Genomic DNA, 15,890 nt, shown 5'->3' with positions numbered 1-15,890 from the left:
GATGTTTCCTTCGTTTATCAGTCTGAGGCCTTATTTAACCTCAAGACTAATGCTAACCAAAGTCACACGCTGAACATGAAGATGCCTAGTTAGGAGCAAGTAGTTTCGGGAAGGGAGGGCATTCCCACCCACCCCCCGTGTTTGCTAGGAAATGCTGGGCACGGGTATATTTTAATAATTAGCCTTAAATTTATTTTATATTTCTTGCCTTCTGGCTTTCTGGCAAGCTGAAGAATTTGGAAGTAATTGTTTATTCATAATAATACATCTTTGTATTTTTTAAAAATCGTAAAATTTTTCTGAGTGAATATTGTAAGCTATTAACTATCACCTCCGTAAAAAGGAAATCACTCAGCTTCACCATTATACACTATGTGACTTTGGCTAAGAGCACCGCAGTGGGCCGTAGTTTCCTTGTCTGTAGAGAAAAGATAATGTCAATACCTACCCTCGAGGGTATGTGGTGGAGAAATACGGTACGCCATTGCATCGCTGGAACAGAAGGAGTGGGGCGGGGCAGTGCTTGTGCTCTTGGTCGTGGTAGGTGCTAGAAGTAAGTGGAGAAATAATACAAAGCAGAGAACTCAAGGTGACTATTTTGAGAAAAGATCTCAGTAATTTTCCATCTTTCTCTACTGGTTAGTGAATGATAATACTGAAAATTTCTCTAACATTTACCATCTTTTTCTGCTTTACTCTGTTGTGTGCTAATTACAGCACCTCTTCTTTTCTTTTCTTTTTTTTTTTTTTTTGCGGTACGTGGGCCTCTCACTGTTGTGGCCTCTCCCATTGCGGAGCACAGGCTCCGGACGCGCAGGCTCAGCGGCCATGGCTCACGGGCCCAGCTGCTCCGCGTCATGTGGGATCTTCCCGGACTGGGGCGCGAACCCGTGTCCCCTGCATCAGCAGGCGGACTCTCAACCACTGCGCCACCAGGGAAGCCCCCCTCTTCTTTTCTTATACCTCTTCTTAAGGGCCTTGTTTTGTGCTGTCTTCCAGACCCACAAATTAACTAGCAGAGAGATGGTGCGGCATTGTAGACTACAGAGAACACTTGGGCTAGGAAGCTTGGTGCCTGGGAGCTGTATCTAACTCACTATTAACCTTGAGCAAGTTACTTAAATTCTTTGTGTTTCTTGGTCTCTGAGTTAGAAACAACAAAGATATACCTGAAAATGAAAAATAGGGAACTGTTATCAACATCCCTCACCAGAGTGGTACATTTGTTACAAGTTATAAGGGAGATACATGGGAAGTCTCTGGATCTGCCTCTCAATTTTGCTATGAACATAAAACTGCTCTAAAAAAATAGTCTCTAATAAAAATAATTAAATAAGGAACTATGTGAAGTAAGATTATTACAGCTGCTATTTGTTATGAAGGTGGTAACAGAAAAATGCGTTTCTTCTATGTCCCTTGGAATAAATTTGAGAAGTAAATCCTTTGAGAATAACCTCACTGATGATTTAATTCCAGTTTACAAAAATATAAAAAAAGATATTAAAAAAAAGATATAAAAAACAGTGTGGAACAAAATAATTTAAATTATGGTTACAATCTACTGAAGGAAATATCCATGTCTTATTATAAACACATTTATAGTCTAGGGTCATAATTTAAATATTTGGGTCTTTTTTTTTTTTACATACACAGTTATTGAAACATAAAAGCAAAATTTTTTTTAATTTTTAAACTTTAAAAATTTTTAATTTTTAAAAAAATATCAGTGCATGACAATCTAACTGCAAAAATGTAACTATGTACTTGTTAAAAGAGCTGGTTCTTTCATTCATTCATTCATTCAACATTTATTGAGCATCTGCAGTGAACCAAGCATGGTGTTGGCACTAGAGGTATAGCTGCAAATAAAAGAAACAAAATCTCTGATCTCATAAAATGTAGAATCTTGTGAACTTGCATCTAGGTTATTTATTTCCCTTAAAAAAATTTTAAGGTATCAGCTTGCTCAAGGTAAGTAGGATATTTTGTCCTGCTATAGTGCTATATGCATGTACTGTTCTGAAACTTCCCACTGTCCTATGTACTGTTTCGTAACAGAGAATTGTTTATTATTATGATTCTGATATGTTAATGAAGAGGTACTCATTTGCAAATAACTGTTTAATATGTAATTAAGATCTGGCAGTTCTCTTAAAAATACAGTTAAAATGCATAGTCACTGGCCTGCTGTATTAAATATGCAATTGCAAGACATTAAGTAAGGCATATCCTATTTATCACTTTTAATGAATCTTTCACCCTAGTCCCACTGTAAGCCCTTGATGGTATTCCTGTTATCCCACCCATATGCTTCTAATGGCATTAACTGTTCATGGGTCTGTGCGTGCCCCAGTATAAAATCAAAATCTCTAGGGTGTTTTTGGTCACATATAAGCAAGCTTAAAAAAAAATTATCATTACCATATCCTCATTAAGATGATGGGCCCCTGACCATATCCTGATGTTTGCTTAGCACTCTGAAATTCATGTATGCAAAAGGAATTTTTCTTATCCTTTTGAAAGAAGAATGATAAATATTTATATAGGCTTAACTCTTTCAGGCAGGCACAGGATCATGTTTTAGAAGTGACAAGAAGCTGCTCAGGTTGGGTTTTTTTTTTTTTTTAAGCATAATTCATCTTTCCAATAGCTACTGAAAAAATGAATTGTGGGTTTATCAATATTGGACAATTATCTTCCTTTCTTCCCATTAAATATGCTTTGTCTTACCTCTCTGAAATCCTTTTGAGTCATGGCTTTGAAAAGGGAGCACAAAAGGTATCTCTGCTTTTTGGGCAGGATTCCTCAGAGAGATGACAACAGGCCTAGCAAGACAGCTGACCTGGGCCCCTTAAGGTCCAGGCCCTGCAGCCTTCTGCTTTGTTAGCCTGTTTAGCAACAGTCTCTATATATTAAATAATCCTGCATCCATATGGTGTTGCTTTCTAAAACCTCTGCCTATTCTGAAGCAGTAATTGGATAGAGCCCCAAGATAGTTTTCTACTTAGATTTTTCTCTTGACTCCCTCAATCAAGATATCCAGCAGTAATGTTGAACTCATGAATGTGTTTCAGCTCACAGAGCTACCTTCTATAGTAAATGAAAGATGCATGAAATTTGGGAATATACTCCCGGCGGTAACAGGAGTACTGTCAGCTGTAATGCCAACAGTAATCCACTTTTCCAGCACATATACTGACTTCCAAAAGCTAGGTCATTAATCTGAAGACAACTCAAGATTCAAGCCAGGTAATCATTTTAATTGTTTCTTCCAGACAGGAAACCGAATCCCCAAAATGTGACTCCCATTCATTCTTCCACTCAGCCTTGCCTTTGGCAAATGTTGTTAATCCCAGGCTGTGTGTCAGCTCTGGAAGTGAAAAGAAGGAATGCTGGTGATGAGACTAGTGCCAAGCTGTGTGACAAGGGCCAGCCCCTGGCTGTGTCCATGGGACACTACTGCTGCTGCCCCCACAACCACTGCCGGCAGAAGCTCCCTTCCCATTGTGCGCCCTTAGCCTTCACTGCAGGACAGACACCTTGCTGGCCCTGCCTCCTCCGTGGATATGTGGGCCAGAGGTGGCCTTTCAGGTTACTGGTTTCAATCCCCTTCCCCCTTTTTTAAGATGAGGAAACTGAGGCCCCAAAGTGAAATGATTTGTTTGGAGTCAAACAGCTAGTTAGTGGCTGTTGTCAGTTTGATGATTGTGTGTCTCGGCGTGTTCCTCCTTGGGTTAATCCTGTATGGGACTCTCTGCGCTTCCTGGACTTGGGTGACTGTTTCCTTTCCCATGTTAAGGAAGTTTTCAGCTATGATGTCAGGCCCTTTCTCTCTCCCTTCTCCTTCTGGGACTCCTATAATGTGAATGTTGGTACGTTTGATGTTGTCCCAGAGGTCTCTTAAACTGTCCTCATTTCTTTTCATTCTTTTTTCTTTATTCTGTTCCACAGCAGTGATTTCCACCGTTCTGCCTTCCAGCTCACTGATCTATTCTTCTGCCTCATTTATTCTGCTGTTGATTCCTTCCTAGTGTATTTTTCATTTCAGTTATTGTATTCTTCCACTCTGTTTGGTTGTTCTTTGTATTTTCTAACTCTTTGTTAAAAACTTCTTATAATTTCTCACTCTGTGCATCCATTCTTTTCCTGAGTTCTTGGATCATCTTTACGATCATTACTCTGAACTCTTTCTTGGGTAGATTGCCTATCTCCACTTCACTAAGTTGTTTTCTGGGGTTTTATCTTGTTCCTTCGTCTGGAGCATGAAAAGCTTCTTGACTCGCTGGTTAGTACTTTTCAAGCTCTTCTCTTCTTGGCCAGGGTTCTGTCTTAAAAGAGAAGGAAATTGTACCAATGTACCCGGATACCTTTGTAAGATGTCAGACCAGTAGACTCAGACTGTGGTGATTACCAGAGATCTAGTTACTGACTGGGAATTAAAATACCAAATTGTTGTACTTTAAAAGATAAAGCAGGATAGACTTCATAATAACGTGTTGTGTTTGAATACTACTTTTTGACAAAACTTTAAGGTGGAAATAGGCAAGAAGTTAAAAAACAAAAACAGTGTGATCTATTAAACAGGAGAAGTGGGAGAGAGGATTTTTAAAAATTCACTCTTCCTAAAGGGTGGAAGGTGGAAACCAGCTCTTGAATGCCGAGTAGTTCACCAGAGAGAGGAGGGCCTTTTAAGATTTAAGTGACTTCTCAAGTTTTATTTATTTTTTATTTTTTATTTTTGCGGTATGTGGGCCTCTCACTGTTGTGGCCTCTCCCGTTGCGGAGCACAGGCTCCGGACGCGCAGGCCCAACGGCCATGGCTCACGGGCCCAGCCGCTCTGCGGCATGTGGGATTTTCCCAGACCGGGGCACGAACCCGTGTCCCCTGCATCGGCAGGCGGACTCTCAACCACTGCGCCACCAGGGAAGCCCTCAAGTTTTATTTTAACTGTGTGCTGCCATGTGCAGATTGTGTATAGCATCAAAATGTCTCGCCCCACGTCTGCTGCCTATGATGTGAATGACCTGAATATTCTCAAGGTCTCTCAGTTCCTGCGAGGCAGCGACTTTGCAGCAGTGTGGACCATCCAGGCACACTACATAGGCTCAGTAGGCTTTCCCAGCTACTCAGCGCGTTGGCTCAGTTTTTCTCTTGAGTCTCTCTAACGATTGCAGAGGTTCCTGTCCACCCCTGTGATCAACAGCTTTTCCTAGGGCAGCTCACAGACATGGCAGTCTTTGGGTTTAAGTAGACTCTGTAATATTGTGTTTGGCAGGAGAGACCATTAAAAAACAAAAATCAAAGCAGCCCTCATAACTAGATTCCTTTTTGAAAGGTTACTGATCAAAAAATATAGCTCAGAACTGGAAATTGTTTGGTTTAAATAAATGCATCCTTTTCTCTCTCCTCCCCACTCAGTCCCTCCCCCAAAGTGGATTGATATGAAACAGTACCTAGGATTACGTGAAGCTTTCATCTTTCTTAGTGATCACCCTGGAAGAATATTTTTTTCTCCTTGGTTTAAGTAGAACCGTTTATTCTTGGTTTAAATTTATACAACAACTACCCACGTGTTCACCTGCAACCTCAAGTTCCTTGTGTTGAATTTCATATATTTTCTCAGTTGTCTGTCATCAAGAGGAGATGGGGAGAGAGGATAGGTCTGAAGCAGACTGCTCTCATTTAAATTCCATGATGTATGTATGTATGTGTGTGTGTGTGTGCACGTTCATGCAGACGCGCACATGTGCATGCACACATACTCAGGGCTAATTACTGGTTGCGATAAATTTGGTCGAATTTCAGTTTAGCTTCATTAACTCTGAGACAGGGTAGTAATATCAAAGGGAAAAACAGAATAAGTGAAGAGAAACAAATAGATCATTTTCTTTAAATAAAGATATTTTAGGGGGAACTGGTATTCATTTTTTAGGTCATCATTGCTATTTCTCAATATTATATACCTATAAACCGCATAGTAGGACTTGGTGTGCTTGAAGAAGCTACATTTTCACAGCAGGAGAGGAAAGCAGAATAAAGCATTGAGATGCAGGTGCACAGTAATACAAGTGGGCTCTTTCCCTGCAGCCCAGATGCCTGGCCAAGAAAGCAGAAGCTCTCAAGCCCAGCTCTCAGGGTCTCCCAGAGCTAAGCCAAGAAGCGTAGGGGTTGGGGGGTGGGGAGCAGGAGAGAATAATTGTTATTCAGTCTTCTTTAATGAGATGTATTGCCCACTGCTGAAAGATTGTGGCAATGTCTTTTGTTATGCTAATTAGGCACCATTAGAGCTTGGCTGTCTTTGATTTCTGCTTAATCCATTCTGCTTCCTCTGCCTCCATCCTGACTGGCAAATGGTTGAAAGATGGTGGGTGTACTGCATGTGTAATTTATTGCTCACATCCATGCTGAGTTCTCTGGTAATAGGGTTGGTAACAAAAGATTTATCTTACCGAAGGCGGTACATATTTTGGACGTTCATTTTGGCTTTTTAAAAAATGAAGTTGAGAATGGTCTGTTTCTGCCTTTTAAGTTCAAACACCATTTGCTTTTGCAGCCACACAAAATGGGAAATGACAGATTGGGAAATTTAGATGGCCTCTCTTTGGTTGCTTGGATTACCCAAAAAACAATAAGCAAGTTGATCATGCCTTAAACTTTTTTTTTTTTTTTTTTTTTTTTTGCGGTAGGCGGGCCTCTCACTGTTGTGGCCTCTCCCCCTGCAGAGCACAGGCTCCGGATGCGCAGGCTCAGCAGCCATGGCTCACGGGCCTAGCCGCTCTGCGGCACGTGGGATCTTCCCAGACCGGGGCACGAACCCGTGTCCCCTGCATCGGCAGGCGGACTCCCAACCACTGCGCCACCAGGGAAGCCCATGCCTTAAACTTTTGGAGAGGCTAGGGTCGACCAGAAAAATGGAAACAAGATTAATTTAAAGGTCAAAAAGAGAACTTGAGCAGTTTAAAATTCCTGCCTTTAACAATTTATAGATATGTATGCATTCTTTCCTAAAATTAAAGCATTGCATTTACATGATTAGTGCAAATTTAAGGGTATTTGTGGTGAGTTTAAAAAATTTTTTTAAATGATCAATCTGGTCCTTAAAATAGTGAAAGGGGGGATTTCTGTTAAATTTTTTTTAACTACCTAATAATGTTTTAGGGCAGCACTGTCCAGTGGAAATGAACCACAGATGTTATTTTAAATTTTCTGGTAGCTATGCTAAAAAACGTAAAAAACAGTTGAAATTAATTTTAATATATATTTTATTTATATATCAAAAATATCATCATTTTGTTGACCTACAAGAAATAGGCTGCCGTTTGTTTCTCTGATAAATATGGCTTTATGATGGATCAACAGAGAATTGCAGTTTGGGGTCTACAACCACAGTGAGCCACATGCAAGTCCCCACACAGCAAGGAGAGGAGAACTCTTTTAAAGAGGGGAAAAGGAACTTAGGATGGGTATAGTAAGCAAAGAGTTCACTGGAGGAGTTGAGAGGTCAAAGCACTATTGTGACTTTTCATTGGCTGAGTTGTTTTGGTCCCTCATTAGCAGAGCTCTTGCCAGGAAAGAAGAGAAAGTCTTCCTCTTGGGCTCTGCAATCCTCATAAAGCACAGGACTTCCCCTTCTGGCCTCCTGACTCTAATTTCATTGAGGTTTCTGTTGATTAATTTTTACAATTTCAACATGTGTGTAATCAATATAAAAGTAATGAGCTAGTTTATACTCTTATTTATGTTAAGTTTTTGAAATCTGGTAAGTTTTTTACACTGGTGTGTGTTTCACAGCACATCTCAATTTGGATTTGCCATGTTTCAGGTGCTCCACAACCAGTTGTGGCTGGTGACCACTGTACTGGATGGTGCAGCTTTAGATTAATTCATTAATTTACCACATGCCTAAAAGCAACTGTCAGGATAAAATCCATTTTTAAAGTTATGGGTCTTCGTTGCTGCGCACGGCTTTCTCTAGTTGCGGCGAGCAGGGGCTACTCTTAGTTGCAGTGCACGGGCTTCTAATTGCGGTGGCTTCTCTTGTTGCAGAGCTCGGGCTCTAGGCGCGGGCTCAGAAGTTGTGGCTCACGGGCTCTAGAGCGCAGGCTCAGTAGTTGTGGCACACGGGCTTAGTTGCTCCGTGGCATGTGGGATCTTCCCGGGCCAGGGCACGAACCTGTGTCCCCTGTATTGGCAGGTGGATTCTTAACTACTGTGCTATCAGGGAAGCCCTTGAACTAAATGATCTTTTAATTCCACCACCCACACAGCTCTGAATTCATAATTCAAAAAATTCACATTTAGAGCCTGAGTACGCTAGAACCTGTCCATCGTCTCCTATAAATTAGTATTTAAAAAGAAGCCTTCTTTCCCCCCAAAGAAAATTACGTGTCCTATATACCACACCCATACCTTTTCTCTCCAAATGTCTGAATCTTTCTTTGAATTCTTCCAAGTCTTGTATTGTTTTGATAAAGTATTTGGTAGTATAGGAAACTGAAGGTGCCTGGTGCTCAGTGCTTTTGGAATGAGTGCTTTGGGCAACTGTGAGGTGAGTTGGCAAGTAATTACTGCACATTACTAGATTACATGAACACTAAATCTCTCTCTGAAGCTCAGCTGCCTGTCTGAGTTTGTAACTTGGATTATTTATTGTGTCATCAGTGAAAATTCTAAAGACACTTTCCAAGAAGGTAGTCTGTTCAATAGTTCTAAGATAAAAGGATGGTCACCTTTGCGCCTATGTGAAAAGCTCATCAAAGAAAATTGGCCCAGACTTGCTGAGTAATGATTGATAGGGACCAATTGGAAATGATCAGGAAGGTAGAAGCAAATGGAGATAAATGTTCGATCTTGAAATTGAAATTTTAATTTAAAAAAGGGTTCCACATACATATCCCATATTGACCCCACTTGGTCATCCCATTAACAAGATCTCGTGAATAGATATTACTGGCAACATCTGGTTTTAGGGCTTTTGGTAGTTTTAAATGTTGAGCAGTTTCCTATACTGCCTGGGCATTGTAGAGCTTGCCTAGTGTGGGAAAAAATAGAGGTAACATACTTGCGCCGAGTCTGTGATAAGGAAAGGCAACTTGTTTGAGTTTGTTAAGAGAATGTTCTAGAATACCAAAAATGTACAGGCAGGTAATTAAAACTTGGCTGGTTTTCAAATTGGAAGTTCAGTCAGCGCTCAGGTACAGATCTCTAATGCTGCAAAGGGATCAGGTCAGCATTTGTCATGTAAGTATTTGCTGTCTAGAATGACTTTTACCAGATCAGTAAAGCACTGTTACTGTACTGTTATTGTTGGCTGTCAACCAGCAGAAGAAAATGGCTTTGTTATTAAGAATGGCATTTGCCTCCAACTGAGAAGAGACTCCCTTGGGTTGCCTTTCTCTTACTGGGGTGGGCACATGGCTAGAAGAAAACCAGCCAACAATTGAAGACAAAAGCACAAGGGCCATTGTTAGAAGAAATTTCAGAGTCTGATTTGATTCAACAGAACCACCTTGGGTCTGGTCTTTGTAACTTTCATCATTGCTTTGGGAGGAAGGACTTTCAAAAAGCCAAATTGTTTTTCAGTTTTTCTTTGGTGTTTAGGTTATTTCTGAAACGTGAAGAAGGAATAATAAAGCCACTAAGATACTCATGGCAATTACTAGGTAATCATAAATTAAACACTTTAGAGGTATGGATATTCTACCTCAAAGGAACATTCTTTCCCTTTTGAACACGTTTAATTCTAATAATAATTATAGCTAAAGAATATGTGTTTCTTCACACAGAGGATAGTGTTTTTTTTTAAATCTAATAGAATGTATTTCCTGTCATTGTTTAAGAGTCGGATACAAGTCCAGCCCCTTTCACAATGAACTGTCCCACATCTTCTCTCAGGAATCCATAAGTAGACCAGTAAACAGATGGCAAGCATTTTGAATACGATGGACTTAGAGGCTCATTACTTGTTTTCTATGCTGTCATCATTTTTGACACACATTCCCGTGTCATGGCCCTATTTCATTATAGAATGGCGTTGTGGAGTAAGGATGATATTAAATTTTAATGTTATTGCTATTATTACTGTTGACTATTTTTAGCGTAAGTATGCCTGCTTCTTTAATTCCAGCTTCTGCAGGGCCAGAAAACAGAAGTGTGCATAAACAGTCAGGAAAATTACTGTATACCGTGGAGACCCAGCCTCGCATGTTCTGCCTGTTGTGAATGATGAATCAAAATGGAAAGGTTATCATTTTCATTAGCTAGGAAAGAACAAGACCATACTTTTCTCCAAGTGTAATTACAGTGGTTCACTGGCAACATTACACTGCAGTAATTAGTCTAAAGGTGTATGTGAGGGCAGGCTTTTGCACAGACACTAGAAATATTATTTCAGAGTTTAAGGTCACAGCCTTGTGTTTAACATGTTCCAGGCAGCTTAGGAAAAAAAAGAAAAACTAATTTGACTGGAGGTAAAGAAAGACATTTGACATTTCCCAGAGTCATGCATTCAGAAACCAGTCAGGTAGAAAAATTGTATTTTATTATCTACAAAAAAAAAAAAAAAAACTCAGCTGCAGAAGTAGCATGCCAGAATATTGTATAGGGTAAACATAGATAAAATTTAAGTTTATTAGGAATGTGCTGTAAATAATTATGAGAGCTTTTGATATGTGTGTTTTAATCTGCATTTTTCCACCTAAGGCAATTGGACAGAAAAATTAATTGCTAGAAACTTTTCAGGGGGAGCAAAATAATTCCTCTGCCTTCTTATAACTGTTTTCAAGAAATAAATATTTCTCTTACACAGGTCTTCTAATATATATCTGTCCTTTGTGAATGTTTTTTTGGATACTCTGAGTGGTTATATTGAATTAATTAAAATCTCTCTAACCTAACCCTTCAGAGTAAAGTGAATTGCAGTTATTTTCTAAAGCCACACCTCAGGCTTTCTGTTTAAGTAAAACAAAAGTGAGAAGAAGGGGGAAAAAAAAAACTAGTTAAAAGTAAGATTTACATAAAGTTTATACTTTAAAGCCATATATGGGTTTAAAAGAAACTCTTTGCTTCTTCTAGTTCAAGGAATACTTATACAAGTAACATTTCTTACTGGGTTAAAGGTAAAAGCCCAAGTACTCTTAATGTCTTTGTTAAATTTCAGTATTTTCTGCCTGTCTTGAAGCAATTCTTTTTAGTTTCTCTCTTTAAATCCTTAAATAGCCATACAGAATATTGTTTGTTTTAGGACAAATGGAGAAATAGAATGTGCTTGAATGAACATTCATTCAGCAACCAAATCCTGTTGTAAACCACTGCTTTTTTAATGCAAGTGTGTGTTTTCTGTGTGTTATCTGCCCATATGGTTAGAACTGATGTTTCTCACCACTTCAGGCACTCGGGAAATTTGAAGCATAGATGTGACACAAATAACACAGCCAGCTGATTATGTAATGTACTGTAAAATCTACCCCCAAATTGAATTTTAAAAAAACATTGCTTTTTGTTTGTCACAGATGTTTCTCTGCTCACGCAAAAGCCATGCACTGCAGAATCAGAGCCATGATGTACGTTTTCTGCAGCTAGCAATTAAATAGGAGACATCAAGTAGCAGGAACGCTTCCAAGACTTCTTTCTGCCACTGAGCAAATCACCGCATCTTGCTGGACCTCAGTTTCCTCTCTGTGAAATCAGAGATTGCTAAGCCCCTTTCATGTTCTTACCTTCTTTGTCTATTTAGGGGAATAGGGTCTTTCTTTTCTCCCTTTGTGGTTTAAAAAAAAAAAAGCATAAGAGCTTTTCTCATATCTTTTCAACAAAGCCTAGAAAGTTCTACTACACTCCTTTCATAGTGGGGGCCGTAGTTCCCATCACCTCTGTGAGATCAGTGGTAATGCAGGAACCTGTGGACTTTTTCTGTACCTTCTCTTCCTTCAGTGCCCCAATCTGTGAAATGGAGGGAAGGTTTTTACAAGACTATTTCTATAGTTCATTTTTCATAAAATGTGTTTATGAAGTCAGGTTAAAATGTACTAAGTGAAGTTCTGCACGTCCTTGGAAAAGCCACTGTCTTCACTGACATCTGATGAATAAATTACAAAGTACATCTAGGTTGTTACAGTAGGTGCCAGGACTGACAGCCACTTTGAAAAGTCCTGACAAATGTCCTGAAAGTCAAACTTTGTAAATGGAAACTGAGTGTCCCATAAAAGTGCAGGGGGTTGTATTCCCAGCCCTAGTTCTTTTTTTTTTTTAAATAAATTTATTTATTTATTTTTGGCTGCGTTGGGTCTTCGTTGCTGTTCACGGCTTTCTCTAGTTGTGGCGAGCAGGGGCTACTTTCGTTGTGGTGTGCGAGCTCCTCATTGCGGTGGCTTCTCTTGCTGCGGAGCGTGGACTCTAGGCACGCGGGCTCAGTAGTTGCAGTGCACGGGCTTAGTTGCTCCGCGGCGTATGGGATCTTCCTGGATCAGGGATTGAACCTGTGTCCCCTGCATTGGCAGGCGGATTCTTAACCACTGCGCCACCAGGGAAGTCCCCCAGCCCTACTTCTTAAACTCTAAAATGCTCTAGAAATCAAAGAAGCATTTTATTTAATCAGCTATAAATTATATACCTGTAAAGAAAATCAGAAGGAAAAGAGGTTATTTTAAAAAGGGCTTTGTTGGGAAGATTTTGACAGGATTCTTCGGGTTCAGGTCACTGAATAGCTTTATGAAAAACTTTGTAAATGTTTCTTTGGTGGGTATTAAGATCACATTGTTACTTTAAGTGCAGCAAGAAAGTACCTGTAATTTGCAGAGGGCTCTAAGCATACTTTTACTGAGACAGCCTGGATTTAGAGTACCTATTTCCTTTATCTGAAACCTTGTGAGCAGACCAAATCTACCATGAATGACGACTGAGAATTTTGGAACTGAAAGGTCCTCTAAAAATCAGAATCTACTTCCTCTTCAGCCCTGCTCACCTCTCCCCAGCTCCACGTCACTTCTTCCAAACTCTCATTTTTTTCTCTGAGGAAAGCAAAGTCCCCAAATGTAGCCAAATCTCTTTTACCTTAAAAATAATCTACCCAGACCCATGTCCTCTCACCCTACTGTCCAGTTCGAATATGTGGCATTTGATGGTGTTGAATAAACCTTCTTCCTACTCCTCTCCCCTGGGCTCTGCTAGAGCTGTGCATTCCTGCTTCTGACCATTCCCTCTCCCTCCAAATAACTTCCCCCTTTCTCCCTGTCCTTGAAAGTTCCAGTTATCTTAAAATCACCCTCCAGACCGACCGACCGTTCTTTGGGTTTACAATTCCACTTGCATCTTAATCATCCCTGCTGAACAGCCATATTGTGCTACCAGTCACAAAGCTTATGGAAACCATTATTTTCAACCTCCTCTACATTCTCAAAATATATATGTGTGTGTGTGTGTGTGTGTGTGTGTATACAAATATATATATATATATTCTATAAACTCAGGAGTTGGTTCATTTTTTAAATTACTCAAGCAATCTTGTTGTTAACTTCCTCTTCAAAGGGCTTGTCTTAAGCCAGTGACGTAACCTTGCGTTCCTGCCGGAGGTTCCAGCTGTTAGGGAAGGTTCTGACAGGGATGGTGAGTAGCCCAGGAAGCCGCCTTCTCAGAAGAATATCAGAATGTCAGCAGAGAGTAGATGTTGCAGAATCTCAGAGAAGACACACTGTACACCCATCATTCTCTAAGACAAACTGGTCCCTCTGGGGCAGTGATCCCCAGCCTTTTTGGCACCAGGGACCAGTTTTGTGGAAGACAGTTTTTCATGGATTGGGGGGCTGTAATGCGAGCGACGGGGAGCAGCAGATGAAGCTTCACTCACTCGCCCACCGCTCACCTCCTGCTCTGCGACCCTGTCCGTGGCCCAGGGGTTGGGGACCCCTGCTTTAGTGGGTTAGCTCTGCCCTTAGCATAATAGAAAGCTGGGTGGTTGTAGTCCTAGTGGCCTAAGGGTAACTGTTGCCCTTTTTCTTCTGAAGCCCTACTTTTTCCTCTGAGAACAGGACTTCCTTGCTGGATAGGAGAGGCATTCTTAGGTAAATCAGGATGATTATCCTAAATCTTGTTACGTGGTCTTTAACCATACTGGGTTATCATGTGGGGCTGGGGAGAAAACACTTGGAGAGTAAGGAGGTGGCTCATTTAAAAAAACATTTGAGGCTAATAATACGCTTGGCCCATAAGTTTCCTTATTGTCACCAAGGCAAAGTTGCCTCTTCCAGAGTTCCAACTGAAACCCACTCCCACTTCCTTAACTTCCTTGTTGTTTTTAATTTTATTTATTTATTTTTTTTTTGCGGTATGCGGGCCTTCTCACTGTTGTGGCCTCTCCCGTTGTGGAGCACAGGCTCTGGACACACAGGCTCAGCGGCCATGGCTCACGGGCCCAGCCGCTCCGCGGCATGTGGGATCTTCCCGGACCGGGGCACAAACCCGTGTCCCCTGCATCGGCAGGCAGACTCTCAACCACTGCTCCACCAGGGAAGGCCCCCTTGTTGTTTTTAAGGTTATTTGAAACAGTTGATTCTCTTAAAGGTCATATTTGATAATTCACTTCATTGCAACTTCATTCTTAAAAAAGAGTACTGCATAGAGCATTTATTATTTGTTTTTGTTGGATTTTTTAGGGATTGGGGATAAACTGCATCAGTTTTTCATCAAAGTCCTATCTTGCTTATGCTCATTTTTGCTCAGTAGCCTCTGGGGAACTTTAAGAGCCTCAGCAATGAGACAAAATCCATAGTTGAGGGGACCAAAAGGGTGATTGGAGAGGTGTTTGCCACTATAAATTACTGCCCATAGCAATTTTCCTGAATCCCTTTGGCAAATAATAGTTAAATACTCACATACAAATAGTTCTCTGATGGTTGATCGAAAGCCCTGCCCTCTACTGTATAAACATAGCAAGTCTTTCTAACTCAATATGTATATATTACTGTCATCATTATTCTCTCCAGATAAAATGGAATAGCCCAAAAATGATTACTACAACTGTCCACATGAATTCCAACAAGAGGGAAAAAGCGGCGTACGTTTTCAGTGGCTCTCCTCTCTCGTATTGTTGTTAATTTCCTGAAAACTTAATGTTAGATGAAGTGTAACTGCAGATTTCCTTAAGAACCATTGACAGATACTTATCTTAAGTTATAAGCAACTCGCACTGTGAAATGTGTGCAAACATTCTAAGTTTCCTTCCAGAAGCATATACTTCAGTGAAACCCAATATTCATCAGTCTTTTTTAATAAACGGGGCCATTAAAGCTCAAAGTAGAAGCTGGGAGTAGTTCTTTTGTTTCTCCTTGATCTTTAAAAGAGACAATAGTGCTGGAACTTTTCACTGGTTTTCAAGGAGTGAACTATGTTAAGTGTTTGATAAGTATCCTAGAGACCTTACAACCTTCAGCTAAGGGGGCTACATTTGATTGAGAGAGTGAAAAAGAGCAAATTATGGTGTATTTAGGTATTGTCATTGTATAATGCACGGAAGAGTTTGGTGGGGTTTTTTGTTTTTTTCTTTTTGTTAGGTGGTCTATTTAGTGCAGCTGTGTTTATGTTTCCCAAGTGGTAACTGCCTGAACATGGTGACAAGTCCCTACATATGAGAACAGGGATTTCGTTTAAAAAAATCTTGCCAATGTGCTTTAACATAGAGGGTTGTATTTATCTAGTAGCAATGGCAAAAGTGATTCCAGGCACAATCATCCAATACAGCTGGTTTGCTAAATCAGACATTTTGACAATGTTGTAAAAAAAAAAAAAAAAAGTAATGATACTTTAAATGTTGCATTTCACAGTTGAATAAAGTTGGAAATAGTAGACTATTTTAAAATGGTCACATTGCTTTAACCAACGTTTTGGCTGATTTAAC

General features: G+C 40.2%; 1 protein-coding gene across 8 annotated transcripts in view; it reads left to right on the top strand.

Moving 5' to 3' along the window:
• The window catches only part of CDKAL1 (CDKAL1 threonylcarbamoyladenosine tRNA methylthiotransferase), a 661,934-nt gene that overhangs the window by 606,701 nt on the left and 39,343 nt on the right, over positions 1 to 15,890 (top strand). The gene's annotated exons all lie outside the window — the stretch shown is intronic.

Source organism: Mesoplodon bidens, assembly GCF_964165515.1.
Source record: "Mesoplodon bidens genome assembly, chromosome: 10".
Taxonomy (NCBI): Eukaryota; Metazoa; Chordata; class Mammalia; order Artiodactyla; family Ziphiidae; genus Mesoplodon; species Mesoplodon bidens.
The sequence above is the reverse complement of the archived record's forward strand: the minus strand, read 5'-3'. Positions and strand labels throughout refer to the sequence as shown.